At 47.5% G+C, this 20,254-nt stretch overlaps 1 protein-coding gene across 1 annotated transcript in view; it reads right to left on the bottom strand.

Moving 5' to 3' along the window:
- The window catches only part of CDH13 (cadherin 13), a 1,034,759-nt gene that overhangs the window by 819,199 nt on the left and 195,306 nt on the right, over positions 1-20,254 (bottom strand). The gene's annotated exons all lie outside the window — the stretch shown is intronic.

The following is a 20,254-nucleotide window of genomic DNA, read 5'->3' as shown; positions in this document are numbered from 1 at the left end:
ACAGGAACCCTGTCATCTCTGAAGATAAGAGAAAAGGAAACGAGATCCTTCCAGGTGAAGCTTCTGGGAGGGATCTTGGGCTTGCTGGACAATCTCAGTCGTCCAGCAGGGTGGCCGGACGCCACACTGGGCGACTGAGCACTTGGCAGGGCAGCTGGGTGGAAGTGAGGGAAATGAGTGAAATTGCTAAGCTGGGACAAAATACACGTGGACTCTTCACGCCTAAATTCTAAAATGAAAATGTCCAACTAGCTAATATCGATTATGTGATGAAACAGATCCTCCATCTTCCAGTAGGCAGGGGTCACACCCACCAACTGACCCGCTGGTGCCATGTAATCCCATCAATGGCCAAGACCCAGACACTATAAAACCCAGCTTCGGACATCTTATTGTCTCATTCCTACTTTGGACAACTTGGCAGGCTACCGAATGTAACCTGCCCACACGGCAGAGTCTGACAAACTCCCTGTGGTGTATACCCAATATGCCAAATACCAGTAACAATGATAGGTCTCATTCTCCTAACCCTGAAAGACCCTTGAATATGGCACTTTAAAATCTCAGGGCTAGGATGAAGGAGATGTTACTGGTGCCTGCTCAAGGCAATCGACGAACAACAGGATGATCGTGGTCGTGATCGTGATGAAATGCTAGTATTTTACAAAGTGGATTACAAGTTTTACATATATGTATCATTACAATTAATTCCCCAGGGCCAGAGGAATAACGGGCTGGAGTGATAACACAGCGGGTAGGGCGTTTGCCTTGCACATGGCCGACATGGCCGACCCGAGTTCAATTCCTCCGCCCCTTTCGGAGAGCCCGGCAAGCTACCGAGAATATCTCGCCCGCACGGCAAGGCCTGGCAAGCTCCCCATGACGTGTTCGGTATGCCAAACACAGTAACAATTGTCACAATGGAGACATTACTGGGCCTGCTCGAGCAAATCGATGAACAACGGGAGGACAGTGACAAAGGAATAACACAGGGCTCAAGGTGCTCTCCTTGCATATGGCTGACCCCAGTTTAGTTCCTGCCTCCACATATGGTCCCGTGAGCACTGTCAGGAGTGAGCTCTGAGCACTGTTTTTTGTGGCCCTAACCCTCTACCCCCAAATTAATTCCCCACTTTTGAAACTTTAATAGGTTTGAAAGTTAAAAGTTCTCAGTTGCTTCCAGAAGCTCATCATTGTCCTTACAAATCCCTGAAGCACTTTACCCAGGAGTCAACTACTGGAGTTGACACATTCCTGGGTGAGGAAAGTTCAGGAAGGTGAAGGCACCAAGTCTTAGGAATCCAGGGATCACTCTTGTCCCCTCAGTGGTTTTTGAAGGCACCCGGGCTTCTCCGGCTTACCCCTCCTTTGAGGAACACTGGTTTACTGTATGTGGAGTACCAAATCACACTCGGCTCAAGGAGTGTTCACATTGCTCAGCCTGACCTGTGCTGTCTCAGAAGCATGATCTCCACAACTCCGCACAACATCCCCCTGACACATCTCCACAGGGGCGCTAGGCTGCAATTTCTGTTAATGAAACTCGAATGTGAGCCACCGGTGGTACACGCACGGAGCAACACAGCCCTGACATTCTCGGAAGGCTAACACACTTCCCCAGAGGAGGGGGGCCCGGTGAGCGGGGCCTGAGCGTGGGTCTGAGCCTTCTTTGATTAGACACAGTCAAGCTCCGCCCACGCCTTGGTATAGTTCGTTCTCAGTGTTGCAAACGTGTGCTGACCATCTAGTCAGTTGCAAGCATCTTCTATATTATTCTTTGGTGGTGCTTGCATTGAGCCCCAGGCCTCACCCCTGCAAGGCATGTCCTCTCCCACCCAGCCTCACCCCTGGGCCCTGGGGTGATTATTGCCTGGCGGGATGCATCACTGAGCATGGTAGCAGGAGAGTGTGTAGAAGTCGCCCTCCCCGCAGCAGCCCATCATGCCAGCGAGGTCACCCTCTTGCCTCTCTTCTCAGAGATCATTCTGAGGCAAGAGCTCCACTTTCCTATTTCCACTTGGCTCCTGGCATTCACGGCGTTATTCGGCTTGATAATGCACCTTCCACCAACGGCCTCATTGCCTCATGACGTGTCGGTGTTTTTATGACACTACCCTCCCAGCCAAACTATTTCCACTCAAATCCTTGACTCAGGGCCCACTTTGGGGGACGCGAGATTTTGATATCCCAATGCAAACTCTTAACCACTGCACACAGGCTGTTGAAGAAAACTCATTATCGTCCCCACTCCAGGGAGAGGACAAAAGGTTGGGAGCGGTGGCATTCTGGCTTCTCTCTAAATACCAGCCTTCTGAAATGCACTGAACCCCGAGGAACGAGAGAGCAGAAATCAATCTCCAGAGGTTCACGGTGTGGCTGGCCCGCGAAGCATCAGAGAAATTGAAGTGGGGAGTTGTTAGCCTACCCTGCCCCATCCTTTGGAATCCAAGGGAGGTGGGTGCCATAGTCCCTATTCTGAGCAGCTCTACTGGTAATAAAAATTTAAAAAAAATAAATAAAAGTAGACAACTACAATAAAATAAAATAAAATAATGGTGGTGGGAAGGTATAATGGTGGTGGGATTGGTGTTGAAATATTGAATGTAATCAATTATTGTGAACAATTTTACAACAACAAAAAATTTGCCCCTGTCCTGAGAGCAGGTCCTGGTCTCCTGGCTCCTGGGGCACCCGGGACACTGACACCCCAAGAGTTGCGAACAGAATGCAGATTCAGAACTCAGGATAATTTGCTGGCAATTTTGCAAGAAAAAAAAGCACTAGAAGGAGCCAACGCTAATTCCACTAAACAGCAACCGGTCAAAGGTCACCCTCAGGCAGCCTCTGCCTACAATTTTGTATTAACCTTTTCCAGCTTATTCTGCCCTGACATCACAGAGCAGTAACTCAGCCTTCCTGTAGGTACCAAGGGAAATGACAGTGATCCAAGGACCCTGAGTAAGAATCCAGAGTGAATTAAGTGTAAGCTTCAGCTGAATTTCCTTTTCTCTTTCTGCAGCTTCATTTCCATCCTGATTGTTTGCCAGGAACTACCAGGGGTCTCTGAGTCATAGAGAAAAAGTAAACCTTCCCCCTTGCTCACCCAGGGCTGGTGGGAGGACCAAGAGGCTTGATTTTGAGAAGTCTTGGGCCACTTCATCCAACAATAAAAATTCAGGTTGAAAGCTTTATAGGGTATGGAACAGGTGCACTATTTTAGACAAGATAGGATTCAGCAAGTCTGAACTGGTGTTGATTGGTTCGTTCCCTGCATTCATTCATTCAGTTACTCACAAGTCTTGTCCAGCTGGAGGGTTCCACATGGACCCTGATCGGTAGCTGTCCTGGTGCTTATAGAGAACCCCACAATGGGGTAATAAAAGCACAGGCTCCAGAGATGTTTTCCTTGGTTCTGATCTCTGTTGCCTTTAGCCACTGCAGATTGCCATTTTTCATGACTGCTGTGTTTCTTGGTTTCCTCATCTAGTAAACCATGGGAACGAAGATGTCCCTTGCAGAGACTGTACATATTCAGTGTCAACACAATGGAACCGTGTTGCACAGGAGAAGTGGCCAGTCATGTGCACATGACTACGGACTTAGGAGAAATGAGAGACATCAACAAATGATAATGAAACAGATGAACTATATTTAAGTTTTATTTTTTTTCATTGAATCACCGTGAAACACAGTTACAAAGCTTCCACGATTGAGTTTCAGTCGTACAATGATCGAATACCCATCCCTCCACCAGTGCACATTTCCCAACACCAGTGTCCCTAGTATCCCTCCCGCCATCCCCACTCCATCCCAACCCTTGCATTTATGGCAGGCACTTCTCTTCTGATTCTCTCTCTACTTATGGGCATTACGGATTGCAATACAAATATACTGAAAGGCCATCACGTTTAGTCCTTTTTCTATTTTCAGCACACATCTCCCTCCCGAGCGAGCCCTCCAACCATCATTACCTTAGTGATCCCTTCTCTAACGAGCTGCCTTCTCCCCCAGCTCATGAGTCAGGCTTCCAACTGTGGAGCAATGCTCCTGGTCCTTATCTCTACTGTCCTTGGGTGTTGTTCCACATACTATGTCATTTTATATTCCACAAATGAGTGCAGTCATTCTATGCCTGTCCCGCTCCTTATGACTCATTTCACTTAGCCTGATCCAAGTTAAAATTTAAGTTTTAACTTGGAATGGCACTCTACGCCTCTATGTATAAAATACCGAGTGAGGAGAGGGTGACTAAGTGCATTATGAGGATCAGGGAAACCAACCCACTAGATCAAAGTGGAAAGATGGGTCAGAATTAATTGGGTACTTGTCTTTTTAACCTACACGTTCTGCCTTTGCATAAATTCCTTCGCACCTCTTTGGGTTTCATGTAATGAAAAGTTTCATGTGTGCAATGATACGGATGCATTAACGAAGAATCCAGACTACCTTAGGGGTCCCCAAGGCTGAATGTCTTACTCAGAGTAGTGGACAAATGTTCTAACTACTACCATTACCGCTTGACTTTTCAGCAGAATTCAAATTGTGAATTATATCTGTGAATGAACCTGTCACAAATACCCCCTTTCAATGTCAGCTGTATAGAGTTTGGGAGTGTCTTAGGAAGAAGGAGTTCCCAGTGACAAAGAAATGATTACTTGGACATTAGTCAAAAACAGGGCAGATTCCCTGTCCAATATCATCCAATGTCACTCATAAATATACCATATGGATATACTTTCCCCCAAATCCAATTTAACATTTTAGACTAAACGCTTTGCATGCTCTTCCAAATTTATTTTTTAATGCCACCACATAATGGTCTTCCTACATGGTTCTTTTGTTCTTTTATGTATTAACTTGTACCTCATAAACAGGAAACCAATACACCTATAAAAGCTCAGCAATGATCAAATTTTATGATCACCAAAGGACTTCTATTATCTGCAGATTACAATAGACTGCTTAGGCGTGCAGAATCCTTCGTAGACAGTCTGAAAGCTGGGGATGGAGCATGCGGGTTCTGAATGAATTCAGGCTCATCCATTAGCATCTAGAGAAAGAAACTTCACCAGGATCAGCTTCCTTGCGTGGAGAAAGGAATCGCAATGCTATCTCCCAGGTTCTTAGGAGAATAAAGAGCATTAATGAGTTTAAAGAGCCGCCTCAGAACCTGACACAGAGGGAGTGCTCAGAGTGTGACTAGTCAGAGCATTTCCATGTGTTATTCTTACGGCAGGAGAAGGCTTTACTGACGTTCTCCAGGGTAGACCCTGATAGATATCATCAGCCTATTACTTTTGTCATTTTCATAATGCTGTTCAGTGGATAGACTGTTCAGAAAAATCCAGAGGCGAACAGCAGGGAGCCAAATTGACTCAAGTGAAGAGGAATGTGCATCTTGGGGGTACTGTCCAGTCAGAGCGTCGTGACCCTCATAAGGGCAAAATTGTGCCTCTTTAGCACAGCGGGTAGGGCGTTCGCCTTACAAGCGGCCAACATGGCCGACCTGAGTTCGATTCCTCCGCCCCTCTCGGAGAGCCCGGCAAGCTACCGAGAGTATTCGATATGCCAGACACAGTAACAACAAAGTCTCCAATGGAGACGTTACTGGGCCCGCTCGAGCAAATCGACGATCAACGGGAGGGCCTTTTCTTTCTTTCTTTCTAGCTGCTATCAAGCCTCCTTCAAGGTGGCAGCTGGGAGTCCCTCCTTGGTCAGAGGCACTGTCCCAAAAGGAAGCACTGAGAGAGATGGTGCCTTCTTCCCAGATGTCTGCTTCTCAGCTTCCGTTTCTGAGCTGCTGCTTGGAGCTTTGCCTCCTTCAAAGAAAGGACTGATGTCTGTCCTGACAGGGACTGATTCAGACACAGAGCCAGCTTTGAAGTTTGCTCCCAGCAAGAGGAATTTGTCTGTCCCAGGACACGGGTTGCCAACTGGCTGCATCTGGGATGATGAGTCTATCAGATGTGGTTAGTCCAGCCAGAGCAGCCTGGCATTGAGTGTTTCTTGGCGCTATCCTTTTCTCCCTGTGCCCTGTGGGACCTCCTGCCCCACGGTGCCTGACGGGCACACTAGTCTGGCTACGGAGGAGCCTGTTTTCAGCCATGGCTGGAGACTTTGGAAATAGGGTCTCTGAGCGACCCTCTGCTTCTCATGAGATTCAAGTGGCTGTCATAATGGTACCCAAAGCCTCCTGGGAAAGTGAGAGGATCTCCACTTCTTCTAGCACTGGTTTCTAAAACATCCTGACACTTAGAAGGAGAGAAAAGTGCTTCTGAAATGGCAAAATCAGCCAACAGGAAGAGCAGGAATCAGCAGTGCTTCAAGTCCAGGCGTGCAGGAGAGCGACCTGACAATGAAGAGGCCCTGACTGCTGTCGGGACTCTGCAGGGGGTTGTGACCGAAGCCTGCAGTGGGGCTGGCTGGAGGCTAAACAGACACACCGAGGACAGAGGTTCTAAGACTCCCTCTCACCCACCCTCGGGGCCAGGGAAGAATGTGGGCACTGGCAGCAACCCTAACCGCCACATTGCAGGGAGCACAGATAAGCGAGAGAAACCGTGGCCTCATCCTGTGGCTTCCTTAGGCTGCCACCAGACTCCAGTGGCGTCTCTCCTTAAGCCAGCTCCAAACTGGAACTTTCCCAATGAGCTTCTAGTATCTCCCATCCCTGCTCCCCTTTGCCTGGACTTCTTCCTCCTGCAAGTAGCAAGAGCATTCACTATCATGAAGACCCTCGAAACAACCCGCGGCTGTGACCAAATGGGAAAGTGGCCTGTGGTCATTTCTCTTATTCCTGGCTTCAAACACCCATGGTTTATTCTTTTCAAAGGGGTCTATCAAAATCAGTTCGGAGTGTCTTAGGTTGAGGAGGAGAAACTATCTCTGATACAAAATGCCCGCCAGTGGCCACCAGTCAATTCTTTAGTCTGCCAGGGACCCCAAACCCAGAGTCCTGAAGAGTTTATAAAGTGACAGTGCTCACAAGGTAAGAACGGAATAAGAGAAGAACCTCAAAGATAGGCACTTGCACCCTCAAACACACACATGGGCACATAGAGGTACCATCACTGTCCCCTGTGACCCCACACGCATACACAAACAGGCATTAGTAGGCACCTGAGTGTGACCTCTTCAAGTCCAGAACTGACTTCAAAATAGAGCAAAATCAGCTGACCTCAAAATAAAGCAATTGCCTTGGATTATCTGGACTGACCTACTATTATCACAAGGATCTTTGATACTGGGATAATAATTGAAGAGCCAAGGAAAGGGAATAGCCATGAGAGTAGGCTGCAGGAGAAAGACACCCCCCACCTCTGGCAGCTTTGAAGGTGGGAAGGGACCACCCAAAGCCTGGAGAAACATGGGGCTGGAGCAATAGCACAGCAGGTAAATGGCACAGCTAGCTAAATCCAATTCTTGGCACCACATGTGGTCCTGTGAGCCCTGCTGGGAGTGACCCCCTAGCACAGAGTTAGGAATGAGTTCTGAGCACTGCCAGGTTTGGTGCCCAAACAAAACCCAACAAACCAACACTGGTAAAATCTGAAAATCAGAAAGAAGCAACCAGTCAAGGGCTGTCCGGAAGAACTTCCAGATAGAAGTCACCACCACAGCTTACACCTTGAATCCGTCCAGGCAGACCACTGCAGACTTCTGACTTCAAAATGATATGGAAGTTTATTGAGGTGATAATGTATTACAACAGTCATAGAAAGTCTGCACATAACATACCAGTAGAACATAGTCTTGACTTCACAGGAGACTACTCAAAACTACAGGTGCCCTTTCCTTGGATTTTTTTAAAGACATAAACATAATTTGAGCAAATCACTGGAAATGGAGAAGAGGAAGGATGGTAGTGGGTGAAGGGCAACTGGTGGAGAGAGCATGACGGGAAAGATGAGAAAATGATTCTGACTCTGAAACCCTCGGAGAGGCGAGGAGCAAGTTGGAATGCAGAAGTAGCTCGGTGCCCCATTCCTGAGCGGACATTGCCTATGACACCTTTCCCTTTGTCTCAGTGATTGTCACTTTGAAATGACGGGGTGTTCTGGCCTGCTGTTATGTCAGAGTGGTTGGGTTCACTGTTCGGGTCAAAAACTTAAATTGCTATCTTCTTCCAGGCCATAGGCAAGATGCTATCGATGGAGAAAAGATCTAGAGGCAAAAGCAGACACACGGGCAAATAACAGAAGATTCTGTGTATTGAGAATTTGTTACTGGTGAATGAGACCAGTTGTAGTTATTTGTTGGGCTGGTCACGTAATGAGATTTAAAGACGACCGTTGGACTAGAGCTGTTACTGATTGGATTCCACGGGATGTCAAGAGATCGCGTGGCCGCCCACCTACCAGATGGTCAGACTTCTTCGTCAAGATCATGAACGATCGGTTTGAGGCCCTCCATGTTCCCGGAGCGAAGAGATGCCATTGGGCTACACTAGCACGCGACAGAGACAAATGGAGACGTTACTGGCGCCCGCTCGAGCAAATCGCCGACTAACGGGAAGTTAAGTGATTAAGTGAAGTGAGAATTTGCTAGAAAGCCAAAATTGTTGAGCAAGTCTGTCTGCCTTCAAATCCCGGAGAGACGACTTTGTTCCTGCGTGACTCTGGGCAGGTGGCTTGACTTTCCCATGGCTTAGCTTCGTCATCTATTCCCTCTAGCCAATAGTGCTTATCCAGTAAGACCTACCCTCACAGGTGTTAGGGTTTAAGGAGTTAGCACAAATCAAAAGAGTTGACACAGGTACTGGCTCCTGACAGATGTTACGTGCTGTCCATTGTTAACAGTTTTTTAATAACTAAGAGTCTTATGATGCGCTATTAAATACAGAAAAAGCACTGTTTGTGTGAGGGTGGGACAGGGACAGGGATGTGCATGTGAGCACACAGGAAAGAAGATGGACATTTTCAAGCGGCATCTGAAGGATTGTTCCCTACAGGAGCTTGGTAAATGCGACACCAAGATATGCCAGTTGAAGAAACGGGTAGGAATTTGGCAGGAATAAGAAGCTCTGGGTAGTTCTCAAGATGGCTTGGAAGTTTTTTTGTCATTTCAAAATAGGGCTAAATTGATTAGACTTGTCTTCCTTAAATTGGCTAAAGCAGAGCCAAAAATAATCCAGAGAATGAAATCGCAATTTTTGTCTAAATGGAAGTAATTATTTACTACCAAGTTTCCAGTATTAATCAACTAGACTTCATAAGTCCATTTTAAAATAAAAACCGTATTGTAAGAATTTGAGTTATTGCAGTCAGGAAGATGTTCACTAGCCCTTAGGAGAAACTAGGGGTCATGTGTGCTCCAAAGTCGGTGGCATTTATGCCTATTTATGAAATGCTGGTGATTGAATTAGTGAGCCAAATGCCACATTACATTTTCATCCCTTAAGTCAGGTAAAGAAATTCTTGTACTGTATTTTCTGAAAAAATCGGTGTTTAAAATGGGTCCACAATGGAATAACAAATACCTAAAGACAACGGAAACAAAGAACAGGAGAACTGGTATTCAGTAGGAAGCTTGGGGCGGGGGGCTGAGGGAGAGGATGGGGAGCATATTGATGGAGGAGGGAAGAGTTCAACTGAGAGGAGGAGGGGTGGGGACGGCAGGTGTTATGTATAAAACTCTATTAGCAGCAGCTATAAACCATAGTGCAAAAGCATATCTATCTATCCATCCATCTATCCATCCATCTATCTATCTATCTATCTATCTATCTATCTATCTATCTATCTATCTGAATCACCTCTTGTAGAGAAGACTGGCAGGTAAGAAGCAAAGGGGGGTGGGCTTTGGTGGAGAGAAGTGGACACTGGTAAAAGGATCGTTGTTGAAGCACCGTATGCCTGAAACCCAATCATAAATAACTTTGTAAGTTCACAGTGATTAAATAAAATGGGTTCACAGGGCAGGGTCTAAGTCACACTTTTCGCCCTACTTCCTTTTACAGGGCTGAAGTGATAGCACAGCAGGTAGGGCGTTTGCCTTGCAAGCGGCCAGCATGGCCGACCTGAGTTGGATTCCTCTGCCCCTCTTGGAGAGCCCGGCAAGCTACTGAGAGTATCTCGCCCGCACGGCAAAGCCTGTCAAGCTTCCCGTGACGTATTCGACATGCCAAACACAGTAACAAGTCTCACAATGTTACTGGGTCCACTTGAGCAAATCGGTGAACAACGGGAGGACAGTGACAGTGATTCCTTTTACAGCCTTCACACACTATATTTTTTATTTTTACTTTGGGGGGGTGCTGGAGCGATAGCACAGCAGGTAGGGCATTTGCCTTGCATGCAGCCGACCCTGGTTCAATTCCTCTGCCCCTCTCGGAGAGCCAGGCAAGATACTGAGAATACCCTTCCTGCACAGCAGAGCCTGGCAAGTTCCCCATGGCATGTTCGATGTGCCAAAAACAGTAACAAGTCTCACAATGGAGATGTTACTGGTGCCTGCTCAAGCAAACCAATGAATAATGAGAGGACAGTGCTACAGTGCTCCTTTTTGGGGGGCGGAGAACTGGCCCCACACCCAGCAGTACTCAGGGCTTTATCCTGGCTCTGTGCTCAGCAATAATTCCTGGCAGTGCTCAGGGCACCCTAAGCAGTGCTGGGGGTTGAAACTGTGTCAGCCGAAGGCCAGGGAAGCACCTTCCCCATGCGCCAGGACTCCGCCCCCCCCCCCCCCCCCCAGTCTTCAGCTGTGGTCCCCTCTCCGTGTAGAGTTTCCCCTCACTCTCCATTCGCTTCACTCTCTGGTCTTACCTTCCAATGCTTGCACATCTCTTTTATAAGGAATGTTGTTAGCACCTCATACTCCCCTGGGGAACCGAGTGATAGTTGTAGGTTGTAGGAATTAGGACAGGCATGTAGTTAGGGGACCACCATCCTGCTGACTGAAACCTTAAAGCAGCTTACTCAAGGGAAGGGGAAAGTTCTAGAAATACCTCGTCTCAATGGCCAAGGAGTCATCCCATAATCACTCAGATTCCTGGCAGTGTTTATCTGTGAAGTCCAAAGACTCCAGTGCTGGTCACTAGTTCCCTGTCCAGACTTGGTGTGACAAGTTAGTAACTAGAGTCTGACCTTTTCTTGCTCGGAAATAATTATCAGATCTTGCTTGGCCTTGCTGCGAAGTGGAACATTTTACCCTAACTGTGCAACTCTCAACACTTTCTTCTCTGCCAGACACTAGACAAGATGTCAGATTTGTCATCGCACCGGAAGGTTTTTATTAATTATCTTTCAGAGGCAGAGTCCTTTTTGTAATTTATTTTTTCACACCCGAAAATTCTTCTATTGAACTAAATGTCTGTCTTGTTAAATTGTTTTTTTTTTTTCAGCTAAATCTTCTTGCTTTGAAAAGTTCCAAGAGAAAAGAAATAAACCCAGAAAAAAAAAATGGTGTTGAAGTCAAGGAATTTATTGTTCTGCAGAACACCTTCTATCGCCCTAGGCTACAGTATAAGAATGTGCATCTTTTTTCTTCTTTTTCTTTTCAACGCTGGGGACTGAACTGAGGATCTCACATATACTCGTAAGGCTCGTGTTCTCTCACTGAGCCTAGGTCCCTGGCCGACAACTTCTCTTTAGTCTGACTGCCTGATACACAGCTAAGATAAATAACATTTATTGAGTTCCTTCTACGTGTTGGCACAAAATTAGAGGAGAATTAGTGATACAAGGTCCCCCTCAAGCCATCGGGAGCACTGAGCATTCTGGAAAGACTAACATTTAAATATCTTCTTTCAAAACACAAAGATGTAAGGAAGAACAGAGAATCTCAGAGAATTCATTCCCTATGGAGGGGTGGAGAGGGAAGCTTATAAAAAAGGCCAAGTTCAAGTCATCAGACGAGTTGATTTTGCTTGTGTACATGCAGGGGCCAGAGAGGCAGTACCGGGCTGTGGCCAGTGCTTTGTATGCATGCTGACTCAGTTCCATCCCTGGCACCACCAAAGGGTCCCCTAAGCACCACCAGGAGTGGTCCCTGAGCACAGTCAGAAGCCCTGAGCACCTTTGGTCGGGGCTCCCCCAAACAAACAAAAGGAAGGTGTTCAGTAGGAAGGACTATGAATAATGGCAATACTTGAACTCTCTCCAGTCCCCTCTTTATTATTACTCAATAACAAATAAGACTGGAGTGATAGCACAGTGGTAGGGTGTTTGCCTTGCATGCAGCCAGCCCGGCCGAGCTGGGTTCGATTCCTCCGCTCCTCTCGGCGTGCCCAGCAAGCTACTGAGAGTATCGCACCTGCACGGCAAAGCCTGGCAAGCTCCCCGTGACATATTCAATATACCAAACACAGTAACAAGTCTCAAAATGGAGACGTTACTGGGCCCGCTCCAGCAAATCGATGAACAACGGGAGGACAGTGACAGAGACAGTGACTTGAATGTCTCAAGAGGGCCGGAGCGCTAGTACAGTAAGGAAGACACTAGTTTTGCATGGGGCTGACCAGCGTTGGATCCCTGACACCACATTTGGTCCCCCAGTTCCCACCAGGAGTGACCCCTGGGCAGAGAGGACAGAGGAAGCCCTGAGCACAGCTCGCTGTGGTCTTAAACCAAACCCAAACCTACAACCAGTCTTTGAGAGCAACTTCAGTTTTCATAGACAAACACTCTGGAGACTACAGCTACAGAGAAGCACTGATTTAACACGCACCCTGTATGTGTTCTAGCTCTAGAGTCGCCAGCAAAGCAGGCTCGGCTTTGCAGAAAGAATGAGATCTCGAGCACTGAGTACCCGAGAGCTCCCTGCCCGGGGTATAACAACCTATTTTCTAAGAGAGAAACACTGTAATTTGTAATGTTTGCCAATTTTCCTGCCGTGGTCAGTTTCCAGCTGCCCAGCGGGGAGAGAGGAATGCAGGCCCCCAAGAGCTCAGCAGTCCTGCCCAGCACTGGGGCAGCCAGTTCCTAATTCTGGGCTCTTTGGGCCAGGAACTTTACTGATTTTTGCTGGACCTTCATGAAGATGAGCCACCTTGACACCAAGTAGAACTCTGCATCACTTTGCGATCAAAGTTGTGTGGCTGCAGTAATTAGAAGTAACTGGACAACCCTTACTATCACTGTAGCACTGCCCTCCCATTGTTCATCGATTTGCTCGAGTGGACACCAGTAATGTCTTCATTCTGAGACTTCTTGTTACTGTTTTTGGCCTATCAAACACACCATGGGGAGCATGCCAGGCTGTGCCATGCGGGTGGGATACTCTCGGTAGATTGCTGGGCTCTCCGAGAGGGATGGAGGAATCGAACCTGCGTCAGCTGCATGTAAGGCAAATGTCCTACCCACTGTGCTATCACTCCAGTCCTTACTGGACAACCTTTACTAATGGAGCAAAATGGTCCACCATCATTTTGGGCTTCAAGTAGGAGAAAGTGTGGCAAAGCTTGCTTTGTGACTGCCTTCTACTGAACTTCTTCATTTGATGTTCTATCCAGAGCCCACGCTCAAATAAACGATCAGAGATAATCCTGCCTTCTGACATAATTAGGGAGCTGCTGCTTTGCTAAACTGGAGGATAATCAATCTGCCCTTGAAAGTTTATCCACAGTATACCATGCAACGATCTGGATGTGGAGAAAACATAGACCAGAAACTCTGCTTAGGTTTCCTGCTAAATAACCAAGCATCAGCCACTGGCTCTGTTCTAAAGAGAAATGTGTTCTAAGGGAGAGGGTGAAGACTACGGGCTGTGAAAGGCCTCATAGGGACAGTTTATCTGTCAGATGGCCTTTAGTGGGGGATTAATTGTTAACATTTAAATATCAAGGATTTTTGCTCAGTATCTGGATCTGAGACTGGAGTCACACAGGACAGTGCTCTCGGGTGACAGGAGCACCCTGCTGATAGGCAGGTTGCCTTCAGATGACAGCATCCCTGTCCCTTCATATGTCCCCAACAACCCGTGTCATTTGGCTTTTATTAACCCACTAGTGTGATTGGGTCTCCAAGTTAAATTTCAGAGCGATATTTGATATTTGCCTTGCATATGTATCTTGATACAGATATTTCTTGCACTGGGCATCTTTCTTCTTTAAATAATAAATTTGAAAGGTCCTCTTCAAGGGACTGGAGTGATAGCACAGTGGGTAGGGCATTTTCCTCGCACGCGGCCTGATCCAGGTTCGATTCCCAGCATCCCATATGGTCCCCTGAGCACAGCCAGGAGTAATTCCTGAGTGCATGAACCAGGAGTAACCTCTGTGCATCGCTGGGTGTAACCCAAAAAGCAAAAGAAAAAAAAAGAAGAAGAAAGGTCCTCTTCAAGCACCAGGGGTTTCATTTCTCATCTCCTAATCTCCCAGGGGAAAATGCCCTGAATGGGTGGCAGCCACCTGTATGACCTCGAAACTATCACCTCCATGAAAAAGACTCTAAAAGTCTTCACTCAAAACTGCCTCTGTTGATTGGCTTCCTGGCTGTGGGGGTTGGGCTTGGCCTCCCCTGTTACTCCAGCTCAGGAATTTCCACAGGGCCTTTCTCTTTAGCCAATCTGGGCCACAGACTCCTTAGGGTGATCAAAATGGCTCACTGCCAATCCAGCTTCTAAGGATCTAACTCCCTCCACGTCACCGTCTTCTGCAATCCCCAGTAGAGGCAGGAAGCCCATTCATCCTGACTTTCACGTAACAGTATATTTGAAAAGCCTCTTCAGGTGTAAATATATTAAATCCCAAACTCCATCCATTTTCATCACCACTTTAAATCTAGGTGTGGGTTAATCAGTCCCTTCTCACCATCAAGCAAACATTTGTCAGGTTTTGAACCAAGAAGAAAACCCCTGAACTGAAATAATTTCAAAGGAAAAATGCACATAATGTATATTTTTCTCATGTCTGTTTGAGTTCAGAGGTTCAATTATCTAAAATTTCATGAGTCCTTGGGATATTTTCAACTCAAACTGGATTTATACAAAAGGGAAAGTCTCTGCTCACTCTGCTACTCTCTTAAAATCAGTCTGATTCTTCTTATTTAAAAAAGGATGTCCTTCATGAAAAAAACGTTAAGAGAAAAGATCCTTTTCAAAACTTAAACAGTGCAAAATCTAATTGGGTGAAGGTCGCCACCAAGCCTGGGAGGCCCTACAAGAGCCTCCCTGGGGAGTCAGGCATCAGCTCCGGACGGCAGTGCTCAGTGCACAAACTCAACAGAGGCGCACGTTATGGCAGTCATAGGCCCATCTCATCACTCTGTCAAGTGGCCAGCAGGCCTGACATCTGGCTAGGTGTGGATGGCTGGAAGGCAACAGGAAGGGACAGGGGGAGGAGGAAATGTGGGTCCCTGCTGGGAGCACTGATCAACCCAGCTTTCCGGGACTGTCAAGAATTCGTCCTCTCCTCCCTGACCCAAGCAGAGCGCCAGCAGCCAAAAACCTCCAGAACCCAGCCACAGCCATGCTCAAGGCCACTCCCCACATGCTCAGACAAGCCTCATGCATGAAGGAACCAGCAGAGGAACCCAGGTATGCGGGACCCACGGCTGAGATCTCCAAGCCTGCTCGGATCAGGACTGGGCCTCCTCCATCCAGGTCCCCAGTTTTCTAGTAGCTTGGCAGTCACACCCACAAACTGCCCCTGGTGCCATCTAATCTCATCAATGGCCAAGATCCAGAGACTATAAAATAAAGGTCCCAGAAGAGAGTGATGCAATATTTCCTGGCGCACACACAGCCACATTTGCGGCCACGCAACCTCTTAAACTCTAGTCCACTGATGTACCTAAAGTAGCACATGTGTGTTTGGTTTTAACAAACTTGCTTGTATTCTTGTATATATGGGGCTTAAATGGCTCCAGAATGAAATACAACAACCTTCACACACTTCCCTCTTATTGTGGTGGGAAGATGCTCGCTGGTTGGGTGGGTGTTAGAATATTATCTATAATGAACTATTGTGAACTACTTTATGAAAAAGAATTCAGCTTCTCAAATCTATATCCCAGACCCCCCGCTCCCCGCCCCAGTGCCAGGTGCTATGGGTCCAGCAACGAAGCATGGCTCACTCAATCCCGTGGGGGGAGGGACATGTAGGGAACAGTAGCAGTGTAGACAGGGTTAGGAAGAAGCAAATCCAGTGGTAGCAGTGGAGAAGCTTTCTCTCAGCTGGCCCTGAAGAACTGGGACAGAAACTGGTTCCAACCCCAGGGGAGAGCCAGATGGAGAGGGATTCCTGAAAGGGGCATGACCCTGGGCAACATCCCTGCCCCCCTCCACTCTCCCAAGCCTCCAAGCACTGGAAACCAGTGACTTTCAATCTCTCCACCCACAGGAAGGTGCTGGAAACCACCAGACAAGCCATGGATCAACCACAGCTCACGGCCCAATTCTGCTCAATGCTTCTGTGCATAAATCAAGTTTTCTGGGAACCCAACCACTCTCTTAATTTCCCTGTTGTAGCTTTTAGGCTACAATAGTAGAGTTAAGTAGCTGTGATATAAGCCGTGCGGCTTGAAAAATCCTGCATTCATGCCATTTGGTCATTGCAGAAAATGGGGAAGATCCCTGGGTGGAACTATTTGGAATTTAGAAGCCAGAGGAACCCGCTGCAGGTGGAGGTCAAGGCAGAGGGGGAGGAGGTTGGAGTCTCAGTCCCTGTGCTCCTTGCTGTTCCAGCTGTCATGGATTGAAAGCTGCTGGGAGGACCTAGGGAAAGGTGCGGAAAACAAAAGCAACCACCGTTACACCAAGCGTCACTCAAACCAGGAGCAACTCCAGCAGCTGTCCGTGTCTTCTCAGAGTCAGTGCCTCTTTAGCTGGGCTTTTGCAGGGCAGGTGGGAGGGCGAAGAGGGATCTGAAGAGCCGGGAGCAGCCAGCCTCTTCACAATACTCTCTGGGTGAGTTTTATGTAAGTTCGATACTCAAAATCAAAACGGGGCAGGAGGAAGGTGGTTCACTGGCCGGTGGCTGAGCAGGCCACTTGACATGCTAGGGATGCGCTCACACCACAGGCAGGGCAAGAGCATGGCGGTGGGGGCGGCAGGAAGGACAGAGTGACGGAGGAAGAGGAAGACCCATATGGCCACGGGGAGCAGTGGTTTAACAAGGCCAGAGCCAAGGCACGCCTGGTGGTCTTCCTGGTGCTACCAAGGAAAGTTCACAGACCTGAAAGAAGCCAGAACTCCACTGTAAGAGGCTGTCATTACCTGAATGACACGGACCCTGGACCTAAGCTCAGAAGACAGTTAGGCCCACCTCCTGCTTCCTTCCGGAAGCCTCGGCTTCTGCTGGAGTCCAGAAAGAAGGTGCCGGTGTGACCAGGCCCCCAGGAAATCGGGGCACTCGGCCTCTCATGAGTTTTTCTGGGAAGCCCCTCTACCACCAGCCTGCCCAGACTCTAGACGGCTTCCTTCCCAGAACCCACCTTAGTCCCGACGGTAAACAGCTCTGAGTCCCAACTGTTTTCCCACTAGCCCCTAAACCAGACAGCCAGCAGGGGCCCGAGACACATGGCAGATGGGTGTTTTCATCGATTTTTCTCTGGGTTAAAACCCAAAGGAGGCGCTTTGTAGTACTTTACCATGTCATGCTCACCCCAAGTGTCCGAGCTGGCCTCTGTCTCCAATCCAGCACTGCCCCCACTTTACAGGTGAAGAGTCATTATGGTTCAGGGAATTTCAGCTCCTTGCTCAAGGTCGCCCAGCTGGGTATGACGGAGAAGCCAAGGGGTCTGCTTCCCAATCCTCTGATTTGCCCTCCGGGCTGGCAGACGATTCACACACAGCCTGCAGGAACTGCAGAGATACTGGGGCACATTCATTTGGCTCCCACTGCAATGGCGCCACCCATTCTAAGACTTTCATCTATTTTTATCGTGAGATGCTCCAGTAAAGCTATTCAAGCTCCACCTCTTAATCTTGATAGCGAATTTGAGCCTTTGTTGTAAGAAAGACTATTAAGATTTGGCAATAAGATTCTTCAAGGATGATAAATACCCCTTTAAAGGGACTGCATCTCCATTGACTGAATAACTCTGTCCTAAAAATGAAAATCACACTTGGAGGATGGAAGGGTGGGTTATGAAAATGCAAATGAGCTTGACTTTATTGGTTAGGTTGAATTCAGCTCATCTTGTCACAAAGAAGTATGAGTTGGTTGACCCTCGCGGAGGCAATAGAGAATGCCGGGACTCGGCACCCGCGACCTCAGAATGGAGTGTGATGTCTGCTATTCAAAGTCAGCAGCAGAAAATGCCAAGATGCTATCATTTCCATTATTCTGGAACTTATTTGTATTCTTTTGAAAAAAAAATAAAAAACCATTCCCTTTATGTTTGCTCTCCTTTGTCATCAATATTTCTCAAAGTGGGTTACATAGACCACGTGGTACTTGAGGTAATTTTAGACAGTATTCTCAAATGAACCTGTTTTTAATTTTAATAACTGTTTGAATGCTTACCTCCTATTTATAGTAAACAATATTGATTTTCTATTTATGGTGATGATAGAAGACTTCCTCTCTCACTACATCGGTGCCATGTAGCAAATTGATTTAAAGAAGAGTTACACCAAAGAGAATGTGCTTCCATAAAAATTTTAAATCTATAAAAAGAAAACTTGGAGAAACCCTGAGCTGAATAACCTGTGTGGGAAGGTTTTCAGCTAGAGACAGACCCACCCAGACAGAACCAACCGGAAGTGAATAAGGTAAAATGGTTCTCACCTGAAGTCTCAACTTTCCATTTGTTAGAAATATGGGTTCTGAGCCCCACCTCACACCTCAAATCCAGAGACCCTGGAGATGTGATCTGGATGTTCGTCTACACAAACCCTCAGCATAATTCCAATGCCCCATATAGAGTTTTGAGCCCCCCCCCCCTCACACCTCAAACCCAGAAGCCCTGGAGATGTGACCTGGCCGTCTGTCTTCACAAACCCTCAGCATGATTCCAATGCCCCATATAGAGTTCTGAGCCCCACCTCACACCCAAACCCAGAAGCCCTGGAGATGTGACCTGGCCATCTGTCTACACAAATGCTCAGCATGATTCCAGCGCCCCATATAGAGTTCCAGAAACACCACGTGACATGACTTACATCTGGTCACTCATTCATTCAGGAAACACTGGCAAAGCCTCTTTCTTTCACACACAGGGCTCGTGTTTGGTCAGCCACAAAGGAACACAACGTTTTAGATATTTCACTCAAGACTGTGAGTAACTTGCAGCAGCTTCTGACGAGCAAGGCAGGAGCCAGTGCAGCTGCACTGCATATAGAGGCCCTGAAGCTCTTGGGGGGTTTTCAAACCGTTTCTGGGGTGACCAGGCACAGAGCCACTGTGCCGCTATAGACCTATTGAACCTATGAAACTGGCTCAGAGTTCACTCCATGGCTTGGAGGCTAGCCGCACATGCTAGAGGAAAAGGCAGCTCAGATAGAAAAGGGAGCACCAAATAAAGGGTGTTGGGAGGATCCTCCCAGGATGGGAGATGCATGCTGAAAGTAGACTATAGACTGAACATGATTGCCACTCAATGCCTCTCTTGCAAACCACAGAACCCAAAAGGAGAGAGAGAGAGAACAAAAGGGAATGCCCTGCCACAGAGGCAGGATGGGATGGGGGGGGGTGGGGGGTGGGAGGAATACTGGGATCAGTGGTGGTGGAAAATGGGCACTGGTGGAGGGATGGGTACTTGATCATTGTATAATTGAAACCCAAGCACAAAAATTTGTGAGTCTACAACTGTACCTCAAGGTGTTTCACTAATAAAAATATAAATAAATAAAAAAAGAAAATTAACTAATGGAAAAATTAACTGATGAAAAAAATCTTCATTGAGTGACTGTTAGGAATAAAACCTTTGAATGTTAAAAAAAATTCTCAGATGTAAAAAAAAAAAAAGAAAAAGAAAGAAACTGGCTCAGAACAAAACATCCTGGGTTTGATTATAGATTTGTTCCTAGTGTGCATGTGGATTGACAGCAGCCAAGGGAGCTCTGGCCCCCTGCCCTGAAAACTGAGCCATCTGAGCCTGGCCAGTATCTCTCCGGCGGGGCAGGAGCGAGAAGGCTGTGGAGCGGCTCTTCCCGAGTAGGGTCCACTGCCCACCTCAGGTGGAGGCCTTTGTGGCTGAGCCACCCGGCCATTAGGGAATGGCAGCGCAAGCACCAGGAGCACCAACGACCCCGGGGAGTTTGCAGGGTGAGAAGCCTAAATTCGGCTTAGGATGCACATCCCTGAACCAAAGGATGGTGCGATATGAGGTTTCAAATCCAGTCACTACGTATGACCTGGAAAAGAGAAGAA

The sequence above is a fragment of the Sorex fumeus genome, unplaced genomic scaffold (assembly GCF_029834395.1).
Source record: "Sorex fumeus unplaced genomic scaffold, SorFum_2.1 ptg000122l, whole genome shotgun sequence".
Taxonomy (NCBI): domain Eukaryota; kingdom Metazoa; phylum Chordata; class Mammalia; order Eulipotyphla; family Soricidae; genus Sorex; species Sorex fumeus.
This window is presented reverse-complemented; position numbering and strand designations above follow the sequence as displayed.